This window comes from Tamandua tetradactyla, chromosome 11, assembly GCF_023851605.1.
Source record: "Tamandua tetradactyla isolate mTamTet1 chromosome 11, mTamTet1.pri, whole genome shotgun sequence".
Lineage (NCBI taxonomy): Eukaryota > Metazoa > Chordata > Mammalia > Pilosa > Myrmecophagidae > Tamandua > Tamandua tetradactyla.
In genome coordinates, this window is record NC_135337.1 from 92,345,183 (window position 1) to 92,361,103 (window position 15,921).

A 15,921-nucleotide genomic window follows, 5' to 3' on the forward strand; every position below is an offset into this window, starting at 1 on the left:
GACCTGAGCTTCCATTGTTCTCACTCTGCAAACTCCAATTTGTCCTTTTTGTGTCCCTCTTTGTCCAGATTGGCAGTGGTTTCATTTATACCAACAGTTTCTTCAAGCACTCCAGGACTTCTCCATCATCCTCTTCACAGTTCCTCCAAAATCTTCCCCTTATCCATCCAAAAAAACTGATCCAACATGTCTGGTGTTTGCAAACTGCAGCAGCACCTCACTCCTGCTACCAAATTCTGTCCTAGTTTGCTAGCTGCCAGAATGCAAAACACCAGAGACAGACTAGCTTTCAATAAAAGGGGATTTATTTAGCTAATGCATAGTTCTTCAAAGGAAAGGCAGCTAACTTTCAATGAGGTACTTTCTTACATGGAAAGGCACATTGTGATCTCTGTTGGCCTTCTCTCCCAGGCCTCTAGGTTCCAACATCTTTCCTCTAGGTTCTTTCAACCTCTAGGTTCCACCAGCATCCTGAAGATTCTGCTGAATATCCAGATGCAGAACAAATTGTCACTTGTGCAGAATGCCCCAGTGAGAGCGTGTACCCTGGAAGATGCAGAAAGGGTTATTCCTTTCTGCATCTCCAAAGGCCTGGGCTGAGCTGCGAGTGCTCAGATGAGGTGTACTGATTTTGTTTTGGCTGTGCTATGTTGAGCTATCTCATTTAAATCATTCACATCTCCTAGCCAACTGCAGATGTAATCAGCAGCAGATGAGGTTCACATGCCATTGACTTATGTCCACAGCAATAGAACTAGACACTTCACCTGGCTAAGTTGACACTTGAATCTAATTACCACACTAGGTATCTGTGAACTTAGTTCTTTGTGCTTGGATATATGTGGAGTTGGAACCTGCTGCTGTGAATTAGTCTGCATTCTCTATCAGTGGTGAAAGGAACTGGATCTTGCTGCCTCTGTATGGTTCATGAGTCATGTAGGACCAAGTGTGGGGGAAATCAGAAACTAGCTCACAGTCCGACATGGACTTCTCCTTCCTGAGATTTTTGTTTTTTTGATTCAGCACTGATGGAGTCATTTCCAGTCTGTCCCACTCTCCTGAGTTTGAAGCAAGTGGAATTTGTCTTTTTATTAGCTAAACCTTTGGGTAGGTTTTTTCAAGGGATATTTACATTGTCATGTTGACATCACTCCCAGCCACTACTTTCTGTGCTTTTCCTGTTCATGTAGCTGGCCACATTCACCAGGGAATACATAGTGATCCTGGCCATCATCCTGGATTCCCACCTCCACACTCCCATGTACATCTTCCTCTCTGACTTTCCTTTTGCTGACATGTTTCATTTCCACCAGCATCCTGAAGATTCTGCTGAATATCCAGATGCAGAACAAATTGTCACTTGTGCAGAATGCCTCAGTGAGATATTTTTAAAATTTGTTTTTGGATGCCTGGACAACTTATTCCTCACTACAATGGCCTACAACTGCTCTGTGGCCATCCTATCACCCCTTGCACTACGTGGTTATCATGAATCTAAGATGGATTGCTAGTCCTGGGATCCTGGTCCATCAGAATGACACCCTGCTCCAGACCTTGACATTTTGAGGCTGTCCTTCTGCACAAATATGGAAACCAGTAATTTTTTTTTTTATTTCCCTAAAGTTTTGAACCTCAGCTATTCTGACACTCTTATCAATAAAATAGTGCTGTGCTTTGTGGCTACAGTTCTAGGCATTTTTCCTCCTGCTTAGATTGTCTTCTCCATTCCAAGATTTTCATCAGCCCTAGGCAAGTATAAAGCTTTTTTTTTTTTTTTTTTTTACATGTTTCACCTTCTCAGAGTCTGACCTCTGCAACCACACTGTATTCCAGAAGTCTGATGGCATTAGTGATGTATACTGTGGATACCCCCATGCTAAACCACTCTCCTACAGCCTAAGGCACAGAAACATGAAAGGGGCTCTAGGGAGGCTCTTGGCAGGGTGGTTGCATCTCAGTGATAGGGCCATTAGAGGACTATCATTGGCAGCAAGACTTGCCATTCCAGTGATCAGAAACCAACCTTTTTAGTTCATTTGCTTTTATTTAAATGTGAACCTCAATCTAGTGGTTACCATGTATATCAATTTCCCATTGTTTCTGTAACAAATGTAGTACAGCAAAACAAGGAAAACTTCTTATCTTTCCATCCTGGTCATCTTATTGGACTAAAATGTTCTTCTGGGACTAAAGTCAAGGCTCAGTGGGGCTGCCTTCCTTTTGGGGGACTTTAAGACAGAATCCATTTTTCTTTCCTTTTCCATTTCTAGAGGCTGTTTGCATTTCTTGGCTCACTGTACATCTCTCCATCTTCAAAGAGTACAAAGTAGCATATTCTGCCTCCCTCTTCAATATTTAAGGACTCTTGTGACCCACCAAGAAAATTATGGATACCCTTCCTTAATACCAGTTGATTATCAACCTTCATTACATTCTCTATTCTTTTCTATGTAGCCTAAAATATTCACAGGTTTCAGGGACTAGCTCATGGATATCTCTGAGAGACCATTATTGTGATTAATGTACCATGTGATGCAATTTGGATCAAAGAAATGAAAACTGAAGTCTGTTAAGTGGAGTTTCTTGGGAAGCATGTATTTTCCTTAAAGAAAGTCACAAAGTTGAACAAATGAAGTTATCAATAAAAGAATATACACTGCATGATTCCATTTTTATCAGATGACAGCAGGAGAAAGTTCACAGCCTGCTTTAAGAAGACAGAAGAAAAGTGGGTTGGACTTGGGTTGCAGCCCTGAAGATGTGGTTATATTTTGGTTATAAACCAAGAGGACTTGGTATTTTCCTGAACATGAAGGGTGAGGGAAAAGGAGGAAAAGAAGGTGACAGTGTTTCTCCTAATGTAGTGATAGGATAACATTTACTCACAGGAGAAAGCCAGTGAGCAGCACATTTGCTGGGATGGGATTTCAAGAGCTATTTTGTCTGCTTTGGGTTTTAGAGCCATTTAGTCAGCACCCTTGGTGGATATGGGTAGGGATGGGTGTCTGAATTCACTGGTACTCAAGTGCCCATATGTTGTCTCCTTTTGGCCACTAAAAAAAAAATCATGACCTCTGACATGGCCTCCACCTTTTGCAGCTTCAAACCAGAAAGAGGATCACAGTCCTGGCATATATTAGAGCTTTAAGAAGTGAAAGTTGATAATGTGGAATTATCTAAGGCACAACTCATAGATTCTGGGCAAGAAAAACTTAGTAGATTTGAATAAAGTTATGAATATGGCAAAAGTGCCTAAAGTACCAGAGAAGATACCAAGAGGAAACCTCAATCCTAAATGGGGGATTCTAGACTATCTATTATGGTGGGCTGAATTGTAGACTTATTCAGACATGTTCTTGGTTTCATTCTGTTGGGTGTGGATGCATTGTAAATAAGATCTCTTTAAGAGGTTACTGCAATTAAGATGTGGTCCACCTGGATCAGATTGGGCTTTAATTTGGATTATTAGAGGCTTCTATAAGCAGAGTGAAAGTCAGAGAAGAAGCTACAGGGAGCATCAAGAAGCTGGAAGTCAATGGAACCCATAAAAGAAGACACCACCATGTGCATTGGCATGCTACAGAAAAGCAAGTAACCCCAAGTTTGCTGGCCTGTCAGAAGATGTCAGTCCCAGGAGGAAGCAAGTCCTCTAGCCTCTGAAATCCTGAGCCAATAAATTCTCACTTTTTAAGCTAACATTTAGGAAACTAAATTTTTTTTTACACCAAAAATAGAGTGCTAAAAATGTTTAGCACTTTTAGAATTGTGTAATGAGTAGAAGCTGGAAGAATTGTGAGACACTTGCTAGAAAAAGCATAGATTGCTTTGAAGAGACTGTTGGTAGAAATATGGATGCTAAAGGTACTTCCAAGGAAATGATGAATGCACTATTGGGAACTTTAAGAAAGGTGCTCTCTATTATAAAGTGTCAGAGAACTTTGCAAAATTGTGTCTTGATGTCAAATATATATTGGAACTTGGATGAGTTCCAAGTGATGAACTTGGATATTTGGCTGAGGAGGTTTTGAAGCTATGCATGGAAGGTGCAGCCTGGCTTCTCCTTACAGCTTATAGTAAAATATGAGAGGAAAAGGATAAAACGTCAGAGGAAGGCTGAAATTTAAATTCTTAAGCACAAAGGAACCAGCAATTGATGATTTTAAAATTCTCAGCCTCTCCTGATAGTGTGCTCTGAGACTAGAGCCAGAAGTGGCTCCATTAGGCACCTCCATGAGCTTTTGGGAAGTGACTCCCCAGAGAACAGGGTTCTATGTGAGGGTCTAACTGAACAGCCTTTTGCTAAAGAAGGTGTGGCTGAGTATGGATTCAGTCTGCCATTTCAGTTGAATTCAGGACTGACAATGCAGTTATCCAGGAAGGATCCGTGGAAAGTTCTGTTGTCTAATGGGTTGGATACATTTGAACTGCACTCAAAGGTGACAAGTTTTTGCAAAATTTGTATGAGCAATACCACTGATAGCCTATCCTGAAAAGGTCAGAGAAGGGATAAATTAAAGGAAGCATGATTTCATGGGAAGAACCACATATGCAAAGATGAAATGATATTCAAATACGAAAATATATTTGGGTCAAGGGAGGGTGCCCATGCATGTGTACAGAAAGGGCAGGTTCACCCCTGTGCTTGAAAGGGACATACTATCTGCCCCTGCTTTTGGAGATGGGTCTTATGCCCTATTCTGAGTGCTGCCTCCTTGATAATTGGATTTGGTAGGGCCTCTGTCCTGGCATATGCAGAGATCCTGGTCATCATCCCAATGTTATAGAAGGTGAAACATTCACCCCAAGTGTTAAAGGAGAGCATGATAGATAGACAAACACTTGGAAAAAGTTGGTCTGCTGCTCCACCAGGACCAGAGGACAAAACAGTGATCCATAGATGACTCTCAGACCTTGAAATCTAATGGAATTTGCGATGCTGGGTTTCAGACTTGCTTGGGACATGACCCCTGTTTTCCTTCCAATTTATCCTGTCTGGAATGGAAATGCTTATCCTATGTCTGCTATACCATTATATATTGGAAGGAAATAACTTGTTTTCCAGGTCCAAAGATGGGAGAATTTTGCCCCAGGATGGGCCACACTCACAACCAGTTTTGATGAGATGTTGCACTTAGCATTGTTACTGGAATGACTTAAGGGAAATGACATTCGGGAAGAAAAGGTCTTTTAGGGGTGGAGAGCATACTCTGGTAGATTGAATTGTGTACCCCAGTTTGAACATGTTCTTGATCTTAGTCCACTTTCTGGTGGGTGTGGATGCATTTTAAGAGTTCTTCAAGATGTTACTTCAGTTAAGGTGTGACCGAATTAGATCAGCTTAGGTTTTAATATGGGTTATTGGATTCCTTTATAAACAGAATGAAAATCAGATAGTGGAAGAAACCACAGGGAGCAGATAAGACCTGGGGTTCTGTGGAACCCAGACAAACCTGACTCCACCCTACTGGGAGGAGGCACTGTAGCTCAGGAGGAGCTGTGGCAGGGTGGAGGAGCCAGGACTGTGTGTGGTTTCCCAGGTAATGACCATTCGGCTGCATCTGGTGGGTCAGACCCAAGGCAAAAGAAGAAAATACATACCTCACACCTGTGCAGGGGTATGACAGAAAATGGCCAGGGGCTCCCTGACATGCACTTCTGTTGCTTGTTTCTGGGACTCTGAGGATGAAAGGACCCGTGTTCTGTGAGCTGATGTAGAGGATCCACCCAGTGACTGTGGGATCCAGTGGCTTTCCTTTGGACTTGAAATCTCCCTCCACTGCTGTCTTTTCTTCTTCTCTTAAAGGGTTAGGGTTTCTGAAATGAGTATTTTAGCTTACATGTTCTTATTAGGGAGGAAAGAAAGTAGAAATTTGTATATTTGTCTACTTGAAAACATTTTTCTTCAGTGAAATGGTACTTTTGCTGCTCCTAAATATTTGCTCACCTTCAAATTCTTTAAGTTGAAGGGCTGATTTATGTTTCACAGTATATTGTCTCTCGTACATCAGTTACTTTTCCCAGGAATATGGCACTGACTATACAAATCCAGTCTAATCTTTCCATTGGTATGTAAAGAAAAGCTGTGAACCATGAAGAGTTCTCCAGGGTGAGAGGCAGACAAATATGTGTTCTTGTGAGGAGCCATACATTTCTTTCGAAAATGACAATTATGAAGTTTTTACTTCATACATTTCTTTTGAAAATGACAATTATGAAGTTTTTACTTTTTCTCAGATATACATATATGAAAGTGCATCAAGTGAACTAATCATAAGTGTACAATGTGAGTAATCTTTACACGTGTATATACTCATTCAACCCTCTCTGAGATCAAGTTAGGGAATATTCCTAGTAACCTAGAAGATACTCCTATGCCCCATTCCCAGTTGCTATCACCCCTAGGAGTAACCAGTGTTCTGACTCATCATGAAGGATAACTGTCGTCTTTTCTTGGACTTCATATAATCAGAGTCATACTATATGAACTCTTTTGTGTCTGGCTTCACCTACTAAAAATGTCTGTGCAATATTTGCTTTCTTTCTGTGTACTGTTCTAGAGTATGAATATAACACAATTTAAAAAATAATTAACCAGTTGTTAAGGTTTGTATTATAACCAGAATATGATCTGCCTTGGTAAAAGTTTAATGAACACTTCAAGATACTGTCTTCTGTTGTTGTCAGGTTGAAGTCAATTAGGTCAAATTGGCTGATGGTATTGTTCAGGTCTTGTATATGTTTGCTGACTTCTACATCCTTGGGTATTGTTTTTTTTCTATTTTGTCTTTCAGTTCTATCAATTTTTCCTTCATATATGTTGAAGCTCTGTTGTCAGGTGCATACATGTTTTAGATTGTTATGTCTTCTTGTTGAGTTCACCTCTTTAACTTTATAAAGTGTCCATCTTCATCCTTGATAATTTTATTTTTTGTATTCTTATTTGCTAATTATAACTTTTTGTCTCAGAGTGGGAAGTCTGGTTTCCATTATCTTGCAATTTATGTCTTTGCTCAACCTGTGATTTAACATGAGATTTTCTTTTATGAAATCTTGTCTTTTGATGATATTTCTCTTGATTTTTTAAACAATTGTTAATTTTATAGAAATGTTTTAAACTAATCATTTGTTAGATACACATGATTCTATATAAGTATAACTGTAAAATTAATTTCTGTCCGCTCTCTGTGGAATCTTTTTTAAAACTTTTTTATTGTATAGTATTACATATATACAAAGCAAAGAAGTAAAAAAAAGCAAGTTTTCAAAGCACTCTTCAAAAAGTGGTTACAAGATACATCCCAGAGTTTGTCATGGGCTACCATACAATCCTCTCATATTTTTCCTTCTAGCTGCTCCAGAATATAGGAGGCTAGAGGGCTTAAATACTTTTTTATCATCACAACCGACTTTTTCCTCTTTTTTGTGAATAACATATATACAAAAAAGCTATAAATTTCCAAGCACAATACCATAATTAGCTGTAGAACATATTTTGGACTGTGACATGGGTTACAATTTACAACTTTAGGTTTTTACTTCTAGGTGCTCTAAAATACTGGAGACTAAAAGATATTTTAATGATTCAGCATTCATATTCATTTGTTAAGTCCTATCTTCTATGTATAATTCCATCATCCCTTTGATCTTTCCATACCTCTCATTAGGGTTATTTGGGCTATGGCAATTCTAAATTTTTGATATTGGAAGGGTTTGTCATGAATATGCGGTAGGGAGATGGAACTATCTGATGTTCTGGAGAGGCTGGGCTAGGTTTCAGGACTTATCTTGACCAGGGACCCATCTGGGGGCTCTAGGTTTCTGGAAAGTTACTCTAGTGCTTGGAATCCTTGTGGAATCTTATAAATAGCCCTAGGTATTCCTCAGGATTGGTTGGAATGGTCCTGGTTGGGGGTTGGCAGTTTATAATAGGTAGCAAGGTCTACCTGAAGCTTGCATAAGAGCAACCTCCAGAGTAGCCTCTCAACTCCATTTGAACCCTCTCTGCCTCTCTGTGGAATCTTAATGAATAGGATTTAATTTTTAATGTAGTCAAATAATCATTGCCTTTACTTTGTATGTTTCTCTGTTTTCTCTAAGAAATCGTTCCCTACATAAGGTCATATGTATGTTCTGCTGTATTATATTTAAATTCTTTATACTTTTGGTATAAATTATGTATTTTAATCCATCTGGAATTGAATTTTGAATGTACTATTGAGAACAGTCTGATTTCACATTTTATCCCCATGAATAACAAGTTTGTCCAAGAACATTAACTGTAATTTTCATTCCTCTTTCCTCAATGAACTGCAATGTCCACTTATTCATTAATGAAATTTGCACAAATATGAAGGTCTTTTTTTCAGGGCCTTATGTTTTTTTTCTAAGTTAAATTCCTTGCTTCTGCAACAATACAATTTTCTTTTAATAAGAAGATTTATAGCATTTAAAAAAATCTGTTACAGCAAGTCCCCATACATTGTTCTTCAGAAATGCTGGAAGTTTTAGCTTTTCATGATATTGAGGAACTGTACAAATGACCATGCAAGTTGAAACTGTGCAAAACAGTCTTAAGGGAAAAATTACAATTCTTTTGTGACCTTAATTTTTTGTCAAAATATTAAAAATTCTCTTGCTGTTGGATAAACATGTATAGGGAAATGAAAAAATATAGTAAAAAATTTAGTACACTATAAGATAAAATGTTAGAAACAATGAGAAAGTGTTTTCTTTGTAAAAAATGTATCAAGAGTACTGTAGTGTGAACAGTGCTTGTGCTGCCCTGTATAACTTACCATATGGAGCAGGCAAGCATCTTTTCTTTCCCTTGGTGAATTGCCTTACTCCTTTCTAAGTCTGAATCAACTCCCCACTTTATCCATTGTACTTTAAATGTCATGAAATATCCCCAAGAATTCCTTTAAGATTTCTTGCTGGTGTCACTTATTCTGGGACAACTTCATTTTCTTCTGGACAATTGCTTTCTGCACTTATGATGATAAATTTGCCTTCATTAATTTCCTCAGGCTGCATATCTAGACCCTCTCCACCCCTAACAGTGTCACTATTTCCATATATGTATTCCTTCTTCTCCATTCCTACCTTAATTCTCTCAGCCTCTCAACTACAAAACACTGTTTAAAATATGTAAATCCAAGGTCATTTTCACAAAAGCTGTGTAGATTATCTTTATATTTTCTAATACCTTTTAGTAGGTGATTAATATACTCTAACCCCAGTCCTAGATTGCTGCTCCCAGTACCCCTTTAAGGGCCTATTCAACTAAGCCTCACCTCTAGGCCTATGCCACCTGCACTCCTGCCCTTGATTCTTAATCTTCCAACATTCATATCATCCAATCTTAGGGACTGTGGTAGTTAGATTCAGGTGTCAACTTGGCTAGGTGAGAGTGCCTAGTTCTGTTGCTGTGGACATGAGCCAACAGCATGTGAATCTCATCTGTTGTTGATTACATCTGCAGGAAGCTAGGAGGTGTGCCTGCTGCAGAGAATAATGTTTGATTTAATCAGCTGGTGCTTAAATGAGAGAGCTCAACATAGCACAGCCCAAGCAGCTCAGCATACCTCATCTCAGCACTCGCAGCTCAGTACAGGCCTTTGGAGATGCAGAAAGGAATCACCCTGGTGAAAGGTGATAGAACCCAGAGGCCTGGAGAGAAGGCCAGTGGAGATCGCCCAGTGCCTTCCCACATAAGAAAGAACCTCAGTTGAAAGTTAGCTGCCTTTTCTCTGAAGAACTATACATCAACCAAATAAATCCCCTTTTATTGAAAACCAATCTATCTCTGGTGTGTTGCATTCCAGCAGCTAGCAAACTAGAACAGATTTGGTACCAGGAGCGGGGAGCTGCTGCATTTTGCAAATACCAAAACTGGAATGGTTTTTTTGATGGATGAGGGGAAGATTTTGGAGGAACTGAGAGGAGAATGATGGAGAAGTCCTGGAGTGCTTGAAGAGGTTGTTGGTGCACACAGAACCACTGCCAATCTGGACAAAGGGGGACACAAAAGGTACAGATTGGAGTTTGCAGAGTGAGAACCATGGAAGCTCAGGTCTGAAGCCAAGAAACCTCGGCCTGGAGAATGGACCCACCCAAATACATGGAGATGGTGAGTTTACCCTGAAGGGCGAGGATGAGTCTCCCACCTTGTTGCAGCAGAAGAGTCATGTAGCCTCAGGCCTTGGAGAAGGTACAGCATGCTCCTTGGGGGACTGGGGAGAGCTTGGCTGTCACCACATGGAGGGGCTGAGCGTATGCCCCGAGAATGGCAGAGAGCCCAGATGTGGCCCCAATATCTGGAAAGAGTGGAGCTGAGAAAAAGGTGGTCTCCTCAATGTTCCCCAAGGATGATTTGGAAAGAGGAAGGTCACCGCATAGGCCCTTGGAAAGGGTGGGACTGGCACTTTCTAAAGCCGAAGGATAAATGACTTTCAGACTTTGAAATCCACTAGTGTTTGCCCTGCAGTTTTATATCTTTATTCCTTCCAATTTCTCCCTATGGAAATGAAAACCTGTATCCTGTGAATATCCTCCTTTGCACATTGGCACCAGATAACTTGTTTTGAGATTCATAGGTTCACAGCCAGAAGAGAATTTTTTGCACTTTAATATTGTTTAAGGTGATGCGTGTAGTTGCCAAGTTGACAAGGGGTGCACATGTGGTAGTTAGATTCAGGTGCAACTTGGCTAGGTTAGGGTGCCTATTTCTACTGCTGTGGAATGAGCCAATGGCATGTGAACCTCATCTGTTGTTGATTACATCTGCAGTTGGCTAGGAGGCATGCCTGCTGCAGTGAATGATGTTAGACTTAATTGGCTGGTGCTTAAATGAGAGAGCTCAACATAGCACAGCCCAAGCAGCTCAGCATACCTCATCTCAGCACTCGCAGCTCAGCCTGGGTCTTCGGAGATGCAGAAAGGAACCATCCTGGTGAAAGATGTTGGAACTCCAGAGGCCTGGAGAGAGAAGGCCAGTGGAGATTGCCCTGTGCCTTCCAGTGTAAGAAAGAACCTCAGTTGAAAGTTAACTGCCTTTCCTCTGAAGAACTATATGTCAACTAAATAAATCCCCTTTTATTAAAAGCAATCCATCTCTGGTGTGTTGCATTCCAGCAACTAGCAAACTAGAACAGGGCCCAACACCACTTCCCTAAGAGGAAAACATTATTTCTACTCCACCCATGGTTGGAAGAAGAGGCTACTGGCCTCAGTCAGTCCTCCTTCCACCCCACATGATCCCAATTTTGAGCTCTAGGGGCTCCCATACACTTATGTTTCCAGTGTACAAATTGGAAGTGGAAGTGCTCACTTGAGCATGTGCATCTGCGAGCCAGCAACCATGTTACTTCACACCACCGTCTGTGGCAGGTTTTCACCTCCACCTATGCCCATGTGCATTGAGTCCACACGTGTGGTCCCACAGAATAGGTGTTGTGGGAGGAGGGAAAAGAGTCAAAGGGCAATTCCCTCTGCTTCAATGCATTCCTGGTGATCTCCACTTCCTGTGGCTGCTCTAAAGCCACAGTGACTGAGTGGCCTGTAACTCCCTCACCTGAACACTGGGTATGGGGCTTTCCATCAGCAAAACTGAAATGAAAAATTTAATAGGGGGTTTCAACAGTAGACTTCAGCAAGCACCAGAAAGGAGCAGTGAACTAGAAGATACGACTATTGAAATTATCCAGTGTGCAGAGCGGAAATAAAAGGAGGAAGAAAATGAAAAGAGCTGGAAGAACCTGTGGATTGCCATCCATATACCAATATATGCCTTTTTGGAGTTCCCAGAGAAGAAGGGATAAACAGGCAGAAAAAATACGTGGGAGAAATGGCCAAAGTGTTTCCTTTTCTGAGGAGAGACATATATACATAAATCCAAGAAGCTCTATGAACTTCAGGAAAAACTCAAAAGTAGTTAACAGCAAGGCATATCACAGTTAAACTGACAAAATGCAAAGACAGAACCATGAAGACACCAAAAGAAAAGTGATACATTATGTATAATGGGTCCTTGGAAAGATAAAAATTTGAATTCTCAGTAGAAACTATAGAGGGCAGGAAACAGTGGGATGATAAATTTAAAGTCTGAATGGGAAAAAACCAAAAACCTGTCAACAAATAATGCCATATCCAGCAAAACTGTCCTATAAAATGAAGGGGAAATGAAGATATTTCTGTATTTAAGAAACACTGAGAGAGCTCATTACCACTGTTTCTGCCTTCCAGGCAATGTTGAAGGGAGTCTTTCATGGTGAAAGGAAGGCAAACTGGACAGTACCTTGAAGACGTATCCATAGAGATATATGTATGGGTATATGCCTCAAATATTGTTGCATTTTTCTTCTAACAGGGTTTAAATACACATATATTAAAAACTACCATAAGTCCGTGCTATTGGGCAAACAATGTATGAAGGTATAATTTGTCATAAGAACACACAAGGACAGTGATGGAGGCAAACGGGCGTACAGTCTCTGTAGGCTATTAAAGTTAATTTATCAGTACAAACAAAATTGTAATATATTTAGGATGTTAATGTAATCTCCATGTTCCTGCACAGAAATATCCAAGAAAACTTACATAAAAAGAAATGAATGGTAGATGCAAATAGCCAAACCAATACACTGGGAAACCTAATTTAACCACACACTAAAAGGATTAAAATCATAACTATGTGGAATTTATCCCAGGAATACAAGGGTAGTTTCATGCAACAAAAATCACCGACATATTATACTACATAAATAAAATGAAGAAAAAAAATATGATCATTTAAATTGACGTAGAAAAGTTACTTGAAAAAATCAAACATGCTCTTATGATAAAAACACTCATAAAAACAGGATCATAATAAAACATCTTCAACATGATACAGGGAATTTATTAAAAATCAAGACCTAACATTATACTTAATGGTGAAAAACCAAAATCTTTCCCCCTAAGATCAGAAAAAAGAGGATGTCTGCTTTCACTATTAGTATTTACAAACATGATTCTGCATATAAAAAATCCAAAGGAGTACACAATAACGCTCCTAGAGCTAATGAACTAATTTAACAAGTTTGCAGAACACAAGATCAACATGCAAAAATTCACATACTAGCAATGACCAATTTGAATAGGAAACAATTTCATTTGTAAAATCATAAGAATAAAATATCTAGGAATACACTTAACTAAGGTGATGAAACACTTATATACTGAAAACTCTAAAATGTCACTAAAAGAAATTAAACAAGGCCTATATAAATAGCAAGACATCCTCTTTTCATGGATAGGAAGACTTAATATTGTTAAGATGGCAGTGCTACCCTTAGTGATCTACAGATTCAGTATAATCCTGATAAAAATTCTGGTGGCCTTTTTTGCAGAAATGGAAATGTCTATTCTCAAATTCATATGGAATTGCAAAGGAACCCAAGTAGCTGAAAACATCTGAGAAGAACAAATGTGAAGGTTACACTCTGATTTCAAAACTGACTGTAAAGTTACAGTTAACAAAACACTGTGACATTGGAGTAAGGATAGACCTATAGGCCACTAGAATATAATTCCAAGTCCAGAAACAGACCTAGATATCTATGGTCAATTATTTACAACAAGGGTGCCAACAGCATGCAATGGGAGAAAGAAATGTTTGCTTTTACAAACGCTGCAGAAAAAACTGGATTTCCACATTCAGTAGAATATGATTGGACCTCTATCTCACACATTATACAAAAATTAACTTGAAATGGACCAAGCATAAATACAAGAGATAAAACTATAAAATTCTTAGCATATAGACGAAAAGCTTCATGAACTTGGATTGGCAACACATTCTGAGATATGACACCCAAAATACAAGCAACAAAAGAAACAACAGATAAATTGGGCTTCATCCAAATGAAAAATTTTTGTGCACCATTATCAGAAAGGTGAAGTGCAACCTCTAGAATGGGAGAAATATTGCAAATCATATTTTGGTAAGGGCTTAATAGAAAATGTACACCCAACAACTAAAAGACAAATAACCCAATTAAAAAGTGGGCCTAGGACTTGGATATACATTTTTCCAAAAAGAATAAATAAGTGGCCAAAAAGCACATGAAATATGCTCAACATTATTAACCACTAGGGAAATGTAATCAAAACCACAATGAAATACCACTTTACACCCACAGATATGACAGTTATTTAAGAAACCCCCACCCTCTGAAAATAACATGTTGAAGAGGATGTGTGGATACTGTTACCTCATGCCACCATGGAAAGCTATGGCAGTTACTCTAAAAGTTAATATAGACTTACCACATGATCCTGCAATCCCACTCCTAGGTATATAACCAAAGAAACTGAAAACAGGGACTGAAATAGAAACTTGTGCACAAAATTCATAGCAGAAGAATCAATAAACAAAAGTTGGACGAAACACGTGTCCATCTACAGGTGACTGAATAAAGAAAATGTGGTACATATATACAAGGGAATATTATTTGGCCATATAAAGGAATAAAGTTCTGCGACACACTGAAGCAATGGGTGAACACTGAACATATTATGCTTAGAGAAATAAGTAAGTCACATAAAGAGAAATGCTGTATGATTTCACTTACATGATCTATCTAGAAATAGCACATTTGTACAGACATAAGGTAGATTAGAGGTTACCACAGGATTTTGGGAGGGGTAAGGGGACTTGTTGCCTGGGGGTATAAAAAAAAAACCCCTCGAGATACCACTTCACAACCACTAACTAGAATTACTAGTGAAAAGAAATGAAAGCGGGGGTGGGGAGGGTGGGGGGTGGTGTCAAACAAATACTTTTACATCAATATTCATAGCAACATTACTCACAAAAGCCAAAGTGTGGAAAAAAAAACCCGTGTCCATTAAGAAATGAATGGCTAAACAAAATGACTTTCTCTAACTGTTGATCTTACATCACTTATTAGATGAAGCAGACATTTCTCTAGAAAATCTAAACTTAATATTTGTTGATAGGTCACATTGTAAAATGTGAACAGGGAAATATCAGGCAGGATATCACAGATATTACTTGGTCAATAGACTATGACCCCCAACCAGAGGGAAAATCAGTCCACATGGCAGAACTCGTGTGCACCCGAGACTGTCTTTGGCAAGAAGTCCAGAAGTTTTTAGGGTTAGGTTATATCAGTTGTGGAGACCCTGCTCAAAACAGTAAGACAAGAAGAACAAATGAGTTATAAGTACCATAAGAAGTAAAAAAAAAAAAAAAAAATTAGTATTTATAGTGTGTATTTATATTGGAAGACCCAAATAATGAATGGATAGTTATTAGAGTTCAGCAGAGTTTCAAAGCAAAAAGATCTATATAAATAGCAATAGACTTCCTCTACAGGAGCAGTAATCAGGAAAAAAATAAAAGGGAAAACTAAAGGTCTAAAGAAGTGACTGAATGGAAGGGAGAGCCCATCTCATCGACTGGTACTTATGACTACTTTCGAGTGTCCTATTTATAGGGCTGTAGCAACACGGAGAAGGGCAGGTATAAACGTAACTGATAACATTCTGTCCTTAGACAACGGGCCACGATCCCGGCTCCCTGGCCCTAGACCCGTCCCTAAACTTCTTTGAGGAAGCCAGGCTCCTAGGCCTGGCCCCACCCTGACAGTTTTCAACCAAGCCCCGACTTGTCCTCATCCCATCCCGGCCCACGGTTTTTGCTCTTCCCGGGGTCCCAACCGACCCCTGCGTTAAAACTGACCCCCCGGGTCGAGCGCGTCCCCGAGGGAAGAAGCTGGACTTTCTCTTGGGCTTGCCGCCGCCCCTCTCCTCCACTCCTTACCTGCCGTCCGCCGTGCCCGAGGCTCTTTCCCTTACGCTGACAGACGCACGGACACCGGAAGGAGTGCGCTTTTGCGCGTGCGTGTTCGCGCGCCG

The 15,921-nt window shown here is 39.7% G+C and overlaps 1 long non-coding RNA gene across 1 annotated transcript; it reads right to left on the bottom strand.

Annotated features, from left to right (window-relative positions):
• Positions 1 to 7,045: 7,045 nt before the first annotated feature.
• LOC143650742 (uncharacterized) lies at positions 7,046 to 15,921 on the bottom strand. The gene is made up of 3 exons (XR_013159662.1): positions 15,827 to 15,921; positions 10,892 to 10,977; positions 7,046 to 10,007 (listed from the first exon to the last, which is right to left on the bottom strand). It is a non-coding gene; the product is annotated as an uncharacterized LOC143650742 (long non-coding RNA).